The 18,100-nt window shown below is 34.5% G+C and overlaps 1 protein-coding gene across 1 annotated transcript in view; it reads left to right on the top strand.

Moving 5' to 3' along the window:
* Window positions 1–1,206: 1,206 nt before the first annotated feature.
* CDH9 (cadherin 9) overlaps window positions 1,207–18,100 on the top strand; it is a 94,110-nt gene continuing 77,216 nt past the window's right edge. The window contains exon 1 of the mRNA XM_081088633.1: window positions 1,207–1,448. The gene's annotated coding sequence lies outside the window, so the exon portion shown is untranslated. The remainder of the gene's footprint in view (window positions 1,449–18,100) is intronic.

The raw sequence follows: 18,100 nt of genomic DNA, 5'->3' as shown, positions 1-18,100 counted from the left end.
CAAAGCATTTCAGTGTTTTGTTCTGTTTTTATTTGATTTTTAATCCTTGCCTGAAGATTTGCTTTACAAAGTGTTGGCAGTGCCACCTTATATTTGAGGATATGTAAAACTGTCTGTTTGTCATATTTGTTTTCCTTTTTAAGAAATAAATTTCCATGATGCGCATGTCTTAGGTATGCAGCTCTATTATCTACACTTCATGGCTAAGCTACACCTCCACTGGAGAGAGAGAGAAATGTGGTGATTTTATTTTTTATTTCCTTTTGGTCAGTTTTCCTTTGAAGCATCAAGTAGGATATTGATATTGTTTGGCATTTAAGCTATTTACTTACTGTGGCTTAACAAGTCATTATAAAGTGAGCCATATTCCCACTGTACATTTTGTACAACTATTACTAGAACTCCTTTTCAGAAAGATTTATCTGCTAATCAATACCCTTCTATTGTGCCATTTCCAGGAGTGCTAAAGGGACTTCTCTTCTGACACAGGGTTTGACTCAGTTATGGTTCACCCTTCCTGGTAGCTGTGCAATGTGCAACAGTGAATCTAACAGGTGGACCCTCTACTTCTTGTGATGTGGCTATGGTCACCATTAGTTCTGGACATTTCCAGAGAAGGTGAAAATCCCTTAACTGCACTATCAAGTAAAAGGCAAAATGTTGTAGACACTTGAAATTATGCTTGATATCATTCTTGTTACTGAAAAAGAACATGTTAAAGCATTGATACTAGATGCTTCTAAATTACCGTGCTGGAAATTTATGCTAGTTTATAAACTCAGAGAGACAGATAAAAATTCATTAGCAGTGACAAATATAATTTGGATTTTTTTTCGCTCCCTTTTCTTAAACTTGGAATTGTGGTATTGAACTGAAAGAAGGGGTGGAGAATTCTGCAGGGAATACACACAAAGTCCCTTTGAGCCACCGCTCTCTGCATGGGATGTGTATTTTCTTCAGATGATTTACAGGTTAGACACGCTGTGACCTTTCCCTCCCACCTGCAAACAGATTAAAGAAGCTGATTAGCCAAGACTAAAAACCCTGGGCGATGTTCTCTTATGGGGATCTTTGACAAAGCCCTCTTCTCCAAGCCCTCCCTCCCACTCCATTCGCTTGCAAATCGCTGTGCCTACAGAGGTCTTTACTGCCCCAGTCCCAAACCTGGAGCCCTGCAGCGCCATCAGCGGCAACATCTTCCTATGTGAGGGACTGTCTGTTATTAATCAGAAACGCTGAATGGAAACCAATCAGATAGAGAGTTCCTTTGGCTTCAGCTTCCTGCCTGTCTGAGTGAGAAGTAATGCTCCAAGAGGGAGGCACACTGAGATGCATGAAGATTCAGCTGTGAAGATACTATAAAAAGAGGAGGAATGAGACAGAAGCCACAACGCTGCCGGAATCGTCAGTGCTGAGCAAGGCTAAACTCAGTTCCATTGCTTACAACAGTAAGTATTATTTACTTAGCTTGCGAATATGAGCTATTCATTTTTTTTTCCTAATAATGAAGTAGTGCAAATATTGCTTTTTCTCCTAGTAGGGGTCTCTCTCTCTCTCTCTCTCTCTCTCTCTCTCTCTCTCTCTCCCACCCCTCTCTCTCTAACATTTGGAAGCAGGTAAGAATACATAATTTTATAGTATTTGAATAAGGTATTATTAAAATGCTCAGTGAAATAACTTGCAAACATTTGCTTCTTATTTTACTTTTACAAAACTGATACCTAACCAAGCTCTTTCTATAGTGCTCAAATTTTGCATATGAAGCATTATTATAAAAATAAAGTCAAACTTTATATTATGCTGGTTGATTTCAGTAGCTTTGATTACTTGCACATTAGTGTGTGTATGTATATTGCTATTATTAAATTAATTTGAAAAGGACCCTTGGTTTTCTCATAACTGTTGCTTATTTAATTTGAGTCAGAACTAAAAAAAAAAATGCATCTTTTTCATAATTTAAGAAGACATGATTTCTTTGTTTTTTAAATATTAAAGTGAAGTGATATATGAGTAACATATATAGATGGAAACAGGATGCCAGGGTTAATGTGATCACTTTACCTGATATAGGTTTCTTCAACTATCCGTGGCTCTCACTCAGATCAGCATTCTAAAATGTGCATGTTGGTTGGCTATATAATTGCTCTCCATTACCAGTAAGTAGGCAAATATATCTTAATGTAATAAAGACTGGATGAAAACCACAGGAGGGAAAGAGTTGCAAAAGCAAAATTGGCATGTTTTATTTGAAGTGACATGGAAAATGCATTGATTTGAGGGAGCATTGGTGGGTTGTTTTTTTTTTTGCATAATCAATATAACCATTCACATCTATTAAATTTTCAAGCACATTAATCTCAAATGGTATGACAAATTTTAATTGTAAGGTTATCAACATTTTATAATGTTTCCATTTAGATACTGCTAAGAGTGTATGCTCTTAGAATCTACTTTAAACAACAAGGGTGCATTAGATGAAAAGTGAGCACCTATAGTAGATAAGTTCACATTTATTTTTATGATCAATTTTTGATGAGAATGTAATGGACTATAGATTTGAGGAGAAGTTAGAGGTCTTTTTGGATGTTTTCTGTCATTTAATATTTTGTCATATAGATCTGTAAGATTTATAAAGATTTCTACAAGGTTTTTGAAATCTATGTACTGTGGAAAAAGAAGTGATGCCGTGACAACAAAAAGTGCTAACTTTTGCATGGAAGTTACTTTTTATATTATAAATTAGAAGAGCTATCAATTTTCAACCATAGTTGACTAAGAATTAATGTGATCATTCAATGTTCTTAACTTGGAAAAAAAGAGTGATTTAAACACCTCCTGCATTCAATAGAGAATAAATCCTATTTTAAGATTCAGAGACTGCTTCATTGCCTAGGCAATGCTATGTTAAGTGCAAAATACATTTGAGTAACTACAAAACTGGTTAACTCAGGTTTGGATGGTAGATTTTTTTAAAAGATAAAGAAGATGAAAGAACATGCTTCTAGCACACAGAAGCAAAGAACTTGGGCATAACATGAACAGCTTGCACTTGTGATCTTGTCGAAGAATACATTATGGTTTTTAACTCAAATTTTCTCAAATTTGTAAAATACAATTGCAGGCATTTAGATATATGCCAATATCTTAAAAATACTGTCAACTCCCTGTTTGTTTTGAAAAATGAGAAAATGTAAGATAAAGTGCCTGGTGTGAGCAAATCTAATTCTGGGAATAATGAATAGAAAAATGCCGTAGAGGGAGCAGGTAGGTAGTACCAATTTAAAAGTAATTCACTAACTTTGAGTCAGATTTGGTCGGACTAATAAAGCAAGTCATATAATAGAATAATTTCTAAAATGGAAAAGCATAATGTTTCCTTTTATTATGCTATTTGATATTTTAAGACAATTTTGAAATGGTTGACATAATTATACCACCACCGTTGTATTCATTGCAAAAAGAAATGCCTATGTAACAATATCACAATATCAAAGTTGGCTTTGAAATTGGAGTTTTAAATGTTGTGTTGCTCAACTTGATTAATTGTGTGTTGGAGCAGAAGCTCTTCTGAGTGTCACCTTGCAGGGAGATTTTATTTGGTGTATTCCTGTGACCCCAGTAAATGCAAAGTTTAGCCAAAGCACTTTCTCTTCTATGGCACATTCACCTAAAGGCTTGGAAAAATTAATTGGAGGTTTTTTTCTTCTGGCTCACCTCTCTTTAGACATCAGTAGTGATTTGAGGCAGATATACATTCCCTACAACATTTGCACTATGAGTAGCTGCAGTTAATCAGAGTGCTTTGAAAAATTACATAACAAAATATGTGAGCATTATGGTAATATATTGTACAGAAGAAACTATAAAGTAAGGTAAAAGTTAACTTAATGAAAAACGTGAGTGTGTAATAAATAAACATTGGCTGTAATGTGTTCTCTATGAAAGGGAACAGTCTAGATGGATTATTATTTAGCATTTATATAGATGCTTCAGTGAAATGGATCTTTAGTTTGCTATACATTAGACTAATTTTGTTCCATCAAATGAAAATTTAAATATAAAAAATAAACCTAACATTGGAAAAAAACAGTTTGATAGTTTAAAAAATGCCCAATGTGATACTTTAAATATTTATACTTCTGACTACTTTATTGGATAATTTACCTCTTAAATTATCTACTTAAATAATATTAAGTTTTCTTAAGAAAGAAGAAAGTATGCTAAGACCAAAAGGACATTGGTTTTAATTAGCTTTGTTTCTTTTCACCTGTCCCTCATGTATAAATATGACCTGTTGTATGTAAAACATAAGACATGTTTCCTGAGATAGAACATTTTTTCTTTGTATTTTGCATAATTGTTTCTTTAAAAAAGTCTTGTGTCTTAAAACATATACCCTTCTAAATAATCATGACATTATGCTATTTAGATTTTTAGATAAAATTCTAGAACTTTAGAAAAAAGATGTTAACCTCCAACTCTGATGTGACCCAAGAAAACTAAGGATTAAAAAATCAGGTAACATATCCAAAGCTGTCAAATTGTATATGAAAAATTAAAAACACAAATACACACACACACACACACACACGCACGCAGTGATTAGCTGAAAGCAGTGCTTCCTGGATTGTTTTAAACATCTTGAAAAAGTTTTTCTGTGGTGTGTGTGTGTGTGTGTGTGTGTGTGTGTGTGTGTGTGTGTGTTTTTAGTCACTTTAAATTCCTCTGCCGGGGACAACCACCATCCTCATCATTAAAATACACTAAGGAATGTGCAGTGAGGAGAGTGTCTTTGTAGCACTTTTATACATTTCCATAGCAGTCCTAATAAGTTAATGCACTTGTCCCTAAATTTAGCACTAGTAAGAGATCTCATAGCCACATTAAGAATGCAAAGTGCCTGAATAAAAGCATGATCTCTGGAGCCTAAGTAAGACATTTTACATTAGCACCAGCAAGAAACACCTCCCAAACGCTAAAGTCATGATAATGGATCTGCCAATGAAGAGAAAATGGAAACCTCGTGAGGTGTTATTGTTGTTCTGGAGGTGGTGTAGTGTGTATGTGTGCATATGTGTGTGCACGTGTGTGGGGTGTGTGTGTGTGTGTTGTGTGTGTGACACTTATTTACTTTTATGAGAGAAGGTAGTAAAAAGAAGACCTGAATATTTTCTTAAGGTGGTCTTCTAGACTTTTCTTTTTCATTTTTTCTATTCAATTACTTTGCCAAATTATAAATCAATTGCAGGAATAATGAGTACTTTCATATTCTGTATTTCTCCTCATGAGCAAGATAATTCTTGGACTTCCTAATTAATCAATAAAACACCAGAGTATATGATTGTTTTATAAGTATGAATTAAAAAACCTGCAGCTCATATTACTTTTTCAAATTGGCTCTACAATTATGACAAGCATGGATGACTTCATTATAGTTTTTCAAACCAAATTTATTCAACTTAATATGGAAAAATCAGCGGCTAGTAATTATTTGGTTTTTATTTTAAAGATGAACATGTTTCTAAATGTAGGAAATAGATATACCTCACAAATTTTATATTGGAATATGCTAAACTCACTAAGTTTAATGTAACATAATAGAGTATTCAATGCATAATGGACTTTTTTCTCATATTTACTAAAGAAGGATCTTAGGAAAGTCAATAAAACAAGAAACGATATTTGCAGGAAGTCAGTATAACACGGGAGGCAACAACACATATAACAATGTGTAGTGTAAGCATATAAACGTCAGTAATTCACCTACAGGGACATCTATAAACACAGTTTAGTCTTGGGTGCAATGAAGAAAGATCTCCATGTAAAATATGCTCTACTTCTGTAAAATATTCTCTATTCATATAAAATATGCTCTATAAAACTGAGACATCAATTCTAAAAGTTTCAAAGGGAGTTAGTTTTTCCTCAGACGATCATTCATTTTTTTTCCTACAAAGCAGGGTTACTATAATTTACTGTAATAGACAGAAGTATTATTTTTCAACATTCACATATATGTGCTATAAATACTTCACAAAGCAAAGACTATATCAGAAATTTAAGAAATTAAAATATATTTTATATTTAATGCTAATTAAGTTGAAACATCCAAGAAAACTTGCAGGGCAAATTCACATCTATCTACCTATTTATAATTTAATATCTTTTTAAATTTTTATTTACTAATTTTAAAAAGAGAGAGAGGAAGTGGAAGAGAGAGGGAGAAACATTGATTTTTGTTGTTCCACTTATTTATGCATTCATTAGTTGATTCTTATATGTGCCCTGACCGGGGATTGAACCTGAACCTTGGTGTATCAGGGTGATGCTCTTACCAACCGAGCTACTTGGCCAGGACTTATAATTTAATATCTTTATCTATATATCTGCAACCATATCTGTGTTTTCATTTAAATTTCTGTGTATCTGTGTCAGTAAGTAATTATGTACATGTGTTCACCGTAAATAGATTTTAGGGTGAACAAATGTACATAATTATAGATATGAAAAGGAATAATGCAATAATTTTTTATTTTGATGGTTAAATCAATTATAGACTTTTAATTGTTACAATGGTGAAACATTAGACACTACAAGGCTCTTTTGTCAAGCAATCATAGATGTGATATCATGAACAAATAATAACATAACAATTATAACTTATTTTAATTTAGTAAAAGTTAAACTCAGTTACAGTTCAAGTGTTATGGCTGCTATGGATACTTTTTTGATTAGGGAGAATTAGACTTCCATATTTTAAAACAGTAACTGGAAGTAATCCTTCATTCAATGTTCACAACTCTTGAAGACCTAATAAAAATATAATCTCTTTACTCATTCTTAGAGTGGATGGAAAAGTGCTATTATAAGTAGGAATAACAATGCTATATTAAACAATATTAGGTAGAAATTCGATCATTAATATCAGAACATAAAATCATTATTTTTTCTTTGTTATGTATAATGCAAAGGAAGAACATTATGTGGTGAAATTTAAATTATTTATTTGGTCATTTCCTCTCACTGAGGGTCAAGTCAATAGACATTTTATATTTGTTGTATTACTGGGTAAGTTAACTATTTGCTAAATTGGAAATTTGCTTTATTATAAAAAACATGATATTAAAATTAAATAATATTGCCTTATATCTAATAACATATGCACAATAATTAATAAAACTGTCAAGGATGATATATTTGTAATACTGTCATTTCTTCCACATTAATGTTATAACTTATTAGGACATTATAAATCAACTATGCATATACTGAGCAGGGATTGGAATAAATTTAACTATTAGAAGAGAGATAATAATTTTCCTTCTTGCCCAAATCTTGCCCGTTTATCTAGATGATGTGACATTGTATATGTATACTTTCAAATCAGTTATGTTTTCAATATCCAAACATTAAATAATACTCAGATTAGTATTTTTGACAATACTTACTTTTCAAGGACTAAGTAATTGATGCACCGTTCTCATAACACATATGATTATGAATGAAATGTATATTTGTCTGTTTTTTATGTTTAACTTGAAATTGAGACCCCTGATACAATCATTAACAATGAAGAATGTTGTTATTATATCTGCAATAAATATATTTTTCATTTATAATTAAAATTAACTTTGGCCAGTTAAAAAATGCAGTTTTATTAAAATATAAACTGTGAATGTCAATAATAAGCTTATATTTTAAATATTGTAGGGTTATTTTTAGTACATTACAATTAGCATTTTTATCAGTGCTGTCTTTATATATGTATCTCCTTATATATAAACAATAGATATTTAAATATGTATGATGTATATCAAGCTTACGACTTTGGGCTTGACACCTTGTGTTAAATTTTTTGTTTTCTGTAGCTAAATATGGATGATTATTATATTTATATAAGAAAATAGTTCCAACTTTGAACACTTTTTATAGAAAAGAAATAGAATAATTAATTGTTCTGATAGAAATTTAATCATACATATATATCAGGAAAGTACTTGAGTTTATAATTATGTATACCCAATGACGAACATTGAAACTGATGGAGACAAAATGATAGAATGGAGACAAGAAAGTGGTGGGATTGCATCACAGACTTAGTGGCAGTCTCATAAGAACTTGAGTTTAATAATGATGTCATCAAGGATATCTGACCTCCTACCTCCCCAGACCTAAGCTGCTGTGTCTTGCTGCTTGTCAAATGAAGCATTACCTTTGGGATCACCACAACCCTTTATTTAACATGGGATGAAGGGCCTTCTTCATTACACCCACGGCTAAACTGTGTTTATAAAAGTCTGACATTGAAATTGAGTTTTAAACATATTCAGGGAGAAACAAAATGTTATTTTAGAATAAAAATGTCACATGTATATGTCTTGGACCATATTTACAAATTGTATTCTTCTAAAATTATAAGAAAATGTAAATAAACAATCCATATGGAAAGAGTCTGAAGAAATTCAGCCCCAGAATGAAAATTTTATCCAAATTATGGGTTTGGACAAAAATATCCCTAACTATTTATAAATCATATCATATTCTATAAAACATGGATTTGAAAACAGATTTTAGAAAAGAACTATTTGATCATTATAAAATTCTATACATATTCAATATAGTATTGCTTTTTTTAAAAACTTCACCCAAGTATATTTTTCCATTGATTTTTAGAGAGAGTGGGAGAGGGAGGCAAAGACAAAGAGAAATATCAATGTAAGAGAAACACATCATTTGGTTGCCTCCTGCATGCACCCTGACCAGGGCCCGGTGTGGGAAGGATTCTGCAACTGAGGTACGTTCCCTTGACCAGAATCAAACCCAGGACCCTTCGGTCCGCAGGCCGATGCTCTACCCACTGAGCCAAACCAGCTAGGGCTATAGCGGCTTTCTATAAATGAGAGATGTTTTATAAACTATCAGTGATATATATTCATTATTAACGTTAACACTTCAGATAATTTTTCTTAATATAATCATTTGATGATTATATTCTTTATATTCCCAGTATTTTAACTTGTGTCAAGGATTGTGATGATTATTCATCTCACTGCTTTTAACTTCCTATGCTTCCCTACTTTCATTGCAGCTTGAGTCTTGCTTCTACATCTGCTTCCATATTGCTTGGCTTCTTTCCCCTTATCATCCTCCCCCACCGCCCTCACTTCAAAGACAGAATAGATTTAACTCTGAGTGAGTATTCTTCTTAGCTGGGCTTGCATTTTGTGGACATGATTCAGTGAACTGTCTCAGCAAACTAGCTTTTCCAACATGAGAAACTCCTTAGATATGGAACTAATAAAAATTGGTCACTATATTCATAGATGATTTTAGAGAATCGGCCCCGCCCCTCTCTACCTTTACTGTCTAATTGACTGGAAATGAGCCTTCTAGGGCATTGAGCATTACCAAGGTCACAATTCATTAAGAAGAGATAGGTCGAGCAAGGAGACACCCTGCTACTCACAGAAGTCTGACTGTAAGTTCAGGAATGCAGTGCTGAGTATTCACAGCTACACGAGAATTTCGGAGAATCATTCAAAAGCAAACAAGCTGGGGCTTGAATACCTAAGGCTATCCTTGTATCATTAATATCCATTAGGTGTGTGTGTGTGAAGAGACAAATTGGTAAAGGGTATTGATACTGACTGCTGGACCTCAGGAGTCCCCAGATTGTCACAGGCGAACTGTTCCCATTAAGAAGCTGATTTTGTGTTCCGTTTCCAGGGAGTAGAAATGACAGTCCAGCTACAGTGTGCGGGTGTAAGCAGAAACAACGCTTCTCACAACATCAGTACCACCATGTAGTGTCCTAAATGTGTGCAGGCTGGGTGAGAGGTATGGTCACAACCCCGTATGCACCCTTCGCACCGTTTTTATTTTTTAAATTCACAATCAGGAAAAAAAAAAAGATCTTCAGATTATTTGTAATAATGAATTAATGAATTCACTGGCTAATTATTTTATTTTTTTCACCTTTGAATTTACTTGTTATTATCCCCCTACTATGTCTTAGGCGAGCTGGGAGACCTTCACATGGAAACCACAACTTCCAAACAACTTCAGTTCTTAGAGACTCCCTTCTTGTCATGAGTGACAAAATGTACCTGTTTGTAACCTCTTTTTATTTAGTATTAGTTTTCCCCATACATCTTGCAACTAATCTGTATTCTACCCCTACCAAAGAGCATTAAACTCACGCAAAAAAAAAAAAAAAAATTTTGTCTGGCCTATACTTTCTCTTCAGTAGATACATTCCTCGTTACTTCATCTTAAAAATAAGTAACATTTTACAGACTACCTTGCCACTCTGGTCACCCTGTATAAAATTAACTCTTGTTTGATAATGTCCCTGAAAATGAAAGCCATTAGCCCAATTCCAAATAGGAAGCACAGATAGATAGGACTATATCTCCCTTTTAAAATCTACTTTTCAAATTAATTCAAGACAATTTTTTCAATCCTCCTCACTTCTGCCAAAGACATGCAAAGAAAAACAATGTGTGATTTATAATTATCTTTTTTTTTTAATTTTTTGCTCAATCCCTCCACCCCTCCAACACCACTGCCCCAACCAAGTTCTCTGTCTGCTTTCTATCTGAGTCTGTCTTTATTTTCTTGTTAGTTCAGTTGGTTCATTAAATTCCACATATGAGTGAAATCATTTGGTACTTTTATTTCTCTGAGTTTATTTCACTTAGAATCCATATAAGATAAACTGTGACCAAATTCTGAGAACTCTAAACCTTCTCACATCTTACATTAGTCTTTCCCTCTAGCCCTTAGGCCACTCTTCTTCTAAGGATCTTAATATCTCTTTGCTGTACTAATATAATAACATTGTAATTGCTCTCCTCGCCAACAATTTAACTACTGATGCACTTCACAAAATATAATTTTATAAATTAAAAATATGTTCAGGCCCAGCTGGTGTGCCTCAGTGTTTGAGCACGGTTCCATTACAGATCAGGGCACATGGCAGGGTTGCATGCTCAATCCCCAGTAGGGGGCATGCAGGAGGCAGCCAATCAATGATTCTCTCCCATCATTGATGTTTCTATCTCTCCCTCTCCCTTCTTCTCTGAAATCAATAAAAATAAATTCTAAAAAAATGTTCAAATAACCAGCTCTTCTCTCTCAATCCACACCCCATCAAATCCAGAAATAAGTCAGTACTCTCCAGCCTTGAATCTGAGACTTCAGCAATTGGTTTTATCATTATTTTTTTTTTCTGCTAAATTATGAGTGTCAAAAATATGGCCACAGCCTTAAGGAGCCTAAAGAATAGGCTTTTAAAGAATTAAAACTACTTTGAAATCTTACAAAAGTGTTGTGCTTATGATTTAACAAGAGGCCCGGTGCATGAAATTCATGCACGAGAGGGGGTCCCCTCAACCCAGCCTGCACCCTCTCCAATCCAGGACCCCATGGGGGATGTCCGACTGCCGGTTTAGGCCCGATCTTGGGGACATCCCTCTCACAATCTGGGACCACTGGCTCCTAACTGCTCACCTGCCTGCCTGCCTGCCTGCCTGCCTGATCACCTATAACTGCCCCCCCATGCTGGTCTGGTCACCCCCGACTGCCTCCTGACTGGCATAGTCACCCCTAACTGCCCCCACCCAGCTGGCCTGGTTGCCCCTAACTGCCCCCCCACCAGCCTGGCCGCCCCTTACTGCCCCCCTCTGCTGGCCTGGTTGCCCCTCACTGGGCCCACCTGCTGCTGGCTTGGTTGCCTGCAACTTCCCCCACTGTGGCCTGGTCGCCCTGCGCAGCCTGCTGCTCAGTCATTTGGTCGCCCCTCACTGACCTCCCTGTGGGCTGGTTGCCCCAAGCAGCCTTCTACTCAGTCATTTGGTTGCCCCTCATTAACCTCCCTGCCAGCCTAGTCGCCCCACGCAGCCTGTTCGGTCGTCCGTTTGGTTGCGATGGTCGCTTAGGCTTTTATATATAGAGAGAGACATGTGTATGAAAATGGGAAAGTATTTTAAAGCCCTAGAGGGCCTGTAGCTTCCTGTGTAAAATTAAGATATTAACAGTATTGACATGACAGTGTGTTATGAGGAGACTATGACCACTGTTCCTATGACCACTGTTGTTATTATTAAGAATGTTGTTGCTCAGGTTTAGCATATCTAGGTAAAGAGCATGGGGACTCTCAATACAGAAAAGCATGAGAGAGACCTAGCTTCATTTAAGGACTAATTTCATTGTTCTTTCATTTAGATAAGGTAAATCTGGGTCAGTTACCGCATTCTGAATATAAATATTAATATACATGATATGGTTTTTTAAATTGACATAGCATAAAATGGAAATATATTTTGAACAATTTTGTCATAAATTTATACCATATTGAATATAGAATATTTACTATTGCAGATACAATGCTATAAAGTTTATTGCTTTAAGTCAGAATGAGTACATTACACATGGATCTTAGAGATATGAATGAGTTATGAAAGTCTTTTAAATCAATGTTAATAAAATTTCATAGTATTTCATATCATCACATAATTCAATGCCATGTATTTAACTTTCCTTTTCTATCATTTTTATGGTTGTCCCCTTTTATGCTTTGAATTATACTAATGACTATAAAGTAAATGACAGTCTTTACCTTAAAATGAATACAGCTTATAAAGGTGGTTTATTTGTATGAGAATGTTACTATGGTTTGAAAAGTATAGTTCAAACCAAAATGTAACAATGATTGCATGCTTGTGAGTAACATCCACTATAATTAACCTGGAAGTTATATTTGTGGTGAATGTTAATAATTTGATAGTTTATCCCTAATCTTTATAAAGTAGAATTTTATTATTCATGAACTATAGAAACTATTATATTATTTAGTAAATTTGTTATTCTGAACTCATAGATTAGTGCCATTTTTTTTCACCTTTTACAAAGCATGCGTCATTTCTCTGGTCCTGAGATAATAGCAGTGAGCATGAGACAAAGAGTTTCTAATATCAGGAAGGTCTTCTCTAGAGTAGTGACACAACTAATAAATAACATAACTACGGTACTGATGAATGTTGAGAAAGTAGGCAGTGTGGTGGACAGTTACTTAAAGGGATGGGTGAAGCTTTATCAAGGTGGAAAGAGGTTTTGTTGAGAAGATGATATTTGAATTGATTCTGAATGGAGATAAGAAAATATTATGAGAAACATCATAATAAATAAAAGAGATAGCAGTTTCAAAGGTCCTGATACATTACAAACTTTGCTCATTGTATAATATCCTAATCACAATTATTTTAATTTGTAAATACTATATATCATGCTTATTTAGAGATAAATTTAGTAATAAGAATGTGAACTAGTGAACTAAACATTTCCTACTATTCATAGTATTGTTATGTTAACAACTTGGGTTCAGAAAAAATTATTTTTGCTTATTTAAATAAATTGTTCCAATATATCTTTATATTTTTATGCCTATAAAGTTGGACTCAATAAATGTTATTATTTATGCGGTGGTGGGAATTTCGGACAGCTAACTGTGGAATATTTAAATATGAAGAATGTGTCCAAAATATGTAGTTTCTCCTGGTTATAAGTAAAAAAACTCACTTAAATTAAAGCAGGGACAAGTACCTTACTATAAGAAGGACATATAAAACTGTATATTTTTTCATATATACACTGTGTATTTCTACATCACTATCTATAATGATAAGGACAAAAAAAGGCATCTATACTAATAATAGGGTAACATGCAAATTGGTCGAGATGCCCTCACGCATAATGACTGATCAGCAGGCTGCGTTCACAGCAGGTGCGGATGAGCAGGGACTTGCATCACATCATCACAATCCATCACCAGGAGGGCCTCCATGCAGCCCAGCCCATGGGCGGCCCCCAGCGGAGGCACCAGGAGGACTGCCCAGCACTAATGTGACACTGCCTGTGTGCAGTCAGACATCCCCTGAGGGGATTGGAGAGGGTGCAGGCCGAGCAGAGGGACCCCCCCCCCAATGCATAAATTTCATGCACCAAGCCTCTAGTTTATAATAAGATTGATCCACCTTATCCTGAATATTGAGGGGAGGTTCTATCCTTGAAGGCACTAGAATAGGATCTGCTCTAGAATTATCTCAAAATTTTCCAAATATTAGTTTCTTTCTACTTGTGTGATTTTATGTTGAACATGACTTTCATACTTCTATTGTAGTTTCCAAAATCTAATTCTTTCTGTGACGGCAGATCTCTACTTTGAGGATCTGCTCTCATCACTTTGTGTTGTATGGCACGCCAACCTTTACCTTTTGGCACTTTTATGGTTTCTCTTTTATTTTTGCTGATTTCCTCTTTTGGATGAATCTCTGGTTAAATTTTCTGAAATGATCATATAAGTCTAAATCTCCTTTCTTCGTACCAGGACCCTAGATATTGTTTTGGTGGTCAGTCAATATTTTCATAACCATATCTGAATTAGCTATCTCTAGTTATGTTCTCTTGGGTCTAAATTTTAAAAGGTGGAATTATAATCCAATCTGGTATAATAAAGAGAATAATGGTTGGGAGTAAAAAGACCAGAGATAAGGGGTTTGTTTTCCTTCACCACTCTAGAATTAATTTCTTCACTGTAATAATGGTAGAGAGAGGCTAGAGACATCTAAGGGCTCTTTCACTTCCAAAGTCAATTGAATCTTTACTAGAAGTTAGTTATATATATTTAACATTCAATTGTTTCTCTAACAAGCTTCCATCTTGCAAGGAAAAATAAAACAACAGAAATTCTGTGCTTAAAAATATCCAAAAGCCTGGATATCATGCTGTCAGACCTGGTCCTCTCGAAGGATTTCTCTGCATTGGTGTTCACTCTAGTACCAGATCTATCACATGTGTTCAAACAGCCTTGTCCATATTGCGTAAGTTCCCCACACTGATATCAGAATTTCAATGAGTAAAAATAATGAGTTGGAGTTCGATTATTGTCACACATATTCAGAAATGTATTTATTTCAGTGTGTGTACAGAACTACTCTGTTTCAAACATTCTATCAGCATATTCACAAGCAATATTACAAATTCAGATATCAACCACCTAAAAGAAAGACAAAATTCAGTCATCAATTTTAATACATTTTTGTGTTGTAACTAATTAAAACAGTATAATTTATTCCTTTGTTTAAAAGTATACATATTTCTGCAGGTATAAAATGATACTATTTTATACTATTTAAATACACAAATTATTTCTGTATTATAGCCATCGTTGCATGATATGGAGCAATCTCTTAACAAAATTGCCCAATCTTTGGAAAAAAAGAAAATATCTGTTTGACAATTTTAAAATAAAGACTGAATTCATTTGAAGAATAAATAATTATTATGTGAAATGAATCTCTAAAAAATTCAATTTTGTAAAATACCAGATTTATTAAAAAGGAATGAATACAAGGCCAGTAATTTCTTTGAGGTTATCTATTGGCATCATTTCATGCTCTATCGTTGGATATTATTTCTTTTTTTAATAAATAATTTATCTTAGGGACTTCAGGTAGTAAACCCCGCTTAAGCATAGAAGAAATTACTATCCTAACCATTTATTATCTATAGTGTTATGAGATTAATAAGAAAAGCAGGAGTATGTAAGATAAGTTCTAACAAATCACAACAGAACAACATCCTGTTTCAATGTAATCTCTTGAGAAAACATTATATGAGTATCTGATAGTCAATTAAATATTTTGCTTTCACAATCTATTTACAAGAAAATTAATTATTTGTAGATAAAGTATCTCCTTGCAATTTCCTACTGGAGTAACAGATTTCTTTCTGATGTTCTGAAGAAATAAATTAACCTGTTCACTAATTAAATTAATCCCATTTTGTAATAAGGAAGCGCAGATTCAATTTTTCTTTGTCAATGAACCCTTATTCATAATGGTATCCTACCCTAGTCTATGGGGAAAATGAGTAGCAGCTGTGTTGGATAAACCACACACATAATTAGCATACAGAATCCCTTTGCCAGTGATATTGCTGAAGTAATGTAAAATATTATAAATTCCTGGGTGTGTTTTATGGATGAATCATATTTTATGTTACTTTTAAGAGTGTTCTTGAAAGACATTGAATGAATCCAAATTCAGTATGTATTGTCAATATTGATTCTTTATTTGCTTACACTGAACCACAGATAGAAATTTAAGCAAAATAGATAAAGAAGCCTATTTTTAAACCTCTTATGGAATCCTTCATGATTAATCCAGAAATCTTAGCTTAGAATCAAGTTATTTTGTGTATCTTTTTATTGTTGATTTTCTAAGTAATTACATTTACTATTGGCCAAAAGATATAAAACAAACTATAACTAAAATAGCTATAACTAACTAGATAAAATGAGTAATGTGGCTAGATTTTTCTATAGACACATAGCTTTCCCTGTTAGCCTTACATTAAAACCTGATATCTAACTGTTGATAATTTTATTGAGCAATTGAGCATTCATTCATTTATTCATTTAATTTTTTTAAAAATATTGACTGTTTGAAATGTGGTCAGTTTTCTTGGTTGGTTGCTTCTCAGAGGCATGTTTTTAATATATTTTAGCTCCAAGTAACTTTACTATAAATTGTCACTCAGAACCCAACCATGTGACTCAGTGGCTGAGCATCTACCTATAAACCAGGAGTCCACAGTTTGATTCCCGGTCAGGGCACTTGCTTGGGTTGTGGGCTCGATTCCCAGTGTGGGGTGTGCAGAAGACAGCTGATCAATGATTCTCTCTTGTCATTGACGTTTCTATCTTTATCCTTCTCCCTTCTTCTCTGAAATCAATAAAAAATAAATTATGTGGCTCAGCTTCCCTGTTCTAGGAAATCCTTATCCCTTCATCTTGTTCCTTCTGAACAACTGGGTCATGGAACAGTTATTTAGTACTAAGAATTCTAGGGTGATTCATTCAATAAACCTCCCCCAAAATGTTTAAAAGTGTTCGTGTACATGGAAACAACCTCAATATTATTACATTAATTTCCCTTACCTGCAGGCGATACATTCCAAGACCCTCAGTAGATGCCTGGAAACATTGATAGTACCAAACTATATACTGTTTACACTATGTATATTTTTTCCAACACATACATATGTTTCACTTAAAGGAAGCACATTAAGTCTTCCCTTTGGCATATCTTAATTACCACTATCACTACTCTTCTGGGTGAGAGTCATTATTAAGTAAAACAATTGTTATTTGAAAACAAGCACTGAGATACTGCAACAGCGGTGGGGAGCCAGAGCATATAGAGAATGGATATGCTGGACAGAGGGATATTCATGGCCTATTCATGGCCAGGGAGCAGAGAAGGACAACATGAACTTTTGTGTGTGTGTGCGTGTGTGTGTGTGTGTGCGCGCGCGCGCTACTCAGAATGGTGCACAACTTAAAACCTATGAATTGTTTATTTCTGGAATTTTCCATTGAATATTGTTGAACTACGATAGACCTTGGGTAACTGAAACCATGGAAACTGCAGATAAGGCAGGACTACTATAAATCTATTTCTATAAGTGAGGAGAAAAATCATGTGGTTCAGGTTAGTTGAGGCTTATGTGATTCCACCCTTTCCTTAATAAGACTCAATACTAAGAAATGTTACTTAATTCTCCTTTCATCTTTTGTAATTAATTTTTATAATTTTATTTTTTTATTTATCTTTATTGTTGAAAGTATTACAGATGTCTCCTTTCTGTTTTCCCAAAGAACCCTCCATCCCACCCCCCACCCCCAAGGCCTTCACCACATTATTGCTTGTGTCCATGGATTATGCATATCCTATATAATAAAAGGCTAATATGAAAATTGTCCCCTCAACTGGGAGTTTGACTGAGAGTTTGATCAGAGGGTGGGGCTGGCCAGCCAACCGCCTGTGGCCCCTTCCCCCAAGCCGGCTGGGCCAGACCCAACCCATGCACAAATTATTTCACCAGGCCTTTAGTATGCATATAATTTCTTTGGTTAATCTCTTCCCACTACCCACTCACTCCCACCTTCCCTCTGAGAGTCATTGGTCTGTTCTGTGCTTCTATGTCTCTGGATCTATTTTGTTCATCTGTTTATTTTGTTCATTAGATTCCACATACA

This window comes from Myotis nattereri, assembly GCF_964212035.1.
Source record: "Myotis nattereri genome assembly, chromosome: 4".
NCBI classification, from domain to species: Eukaryota; Metazoa; Chordata; class Mammalia; order Chiroptera; family Vespertilionidae; genus Myotis; species Myotis nattereri.
This window is presented reverse-complemented; position numbering and strand designations above follow the sequence as displayed.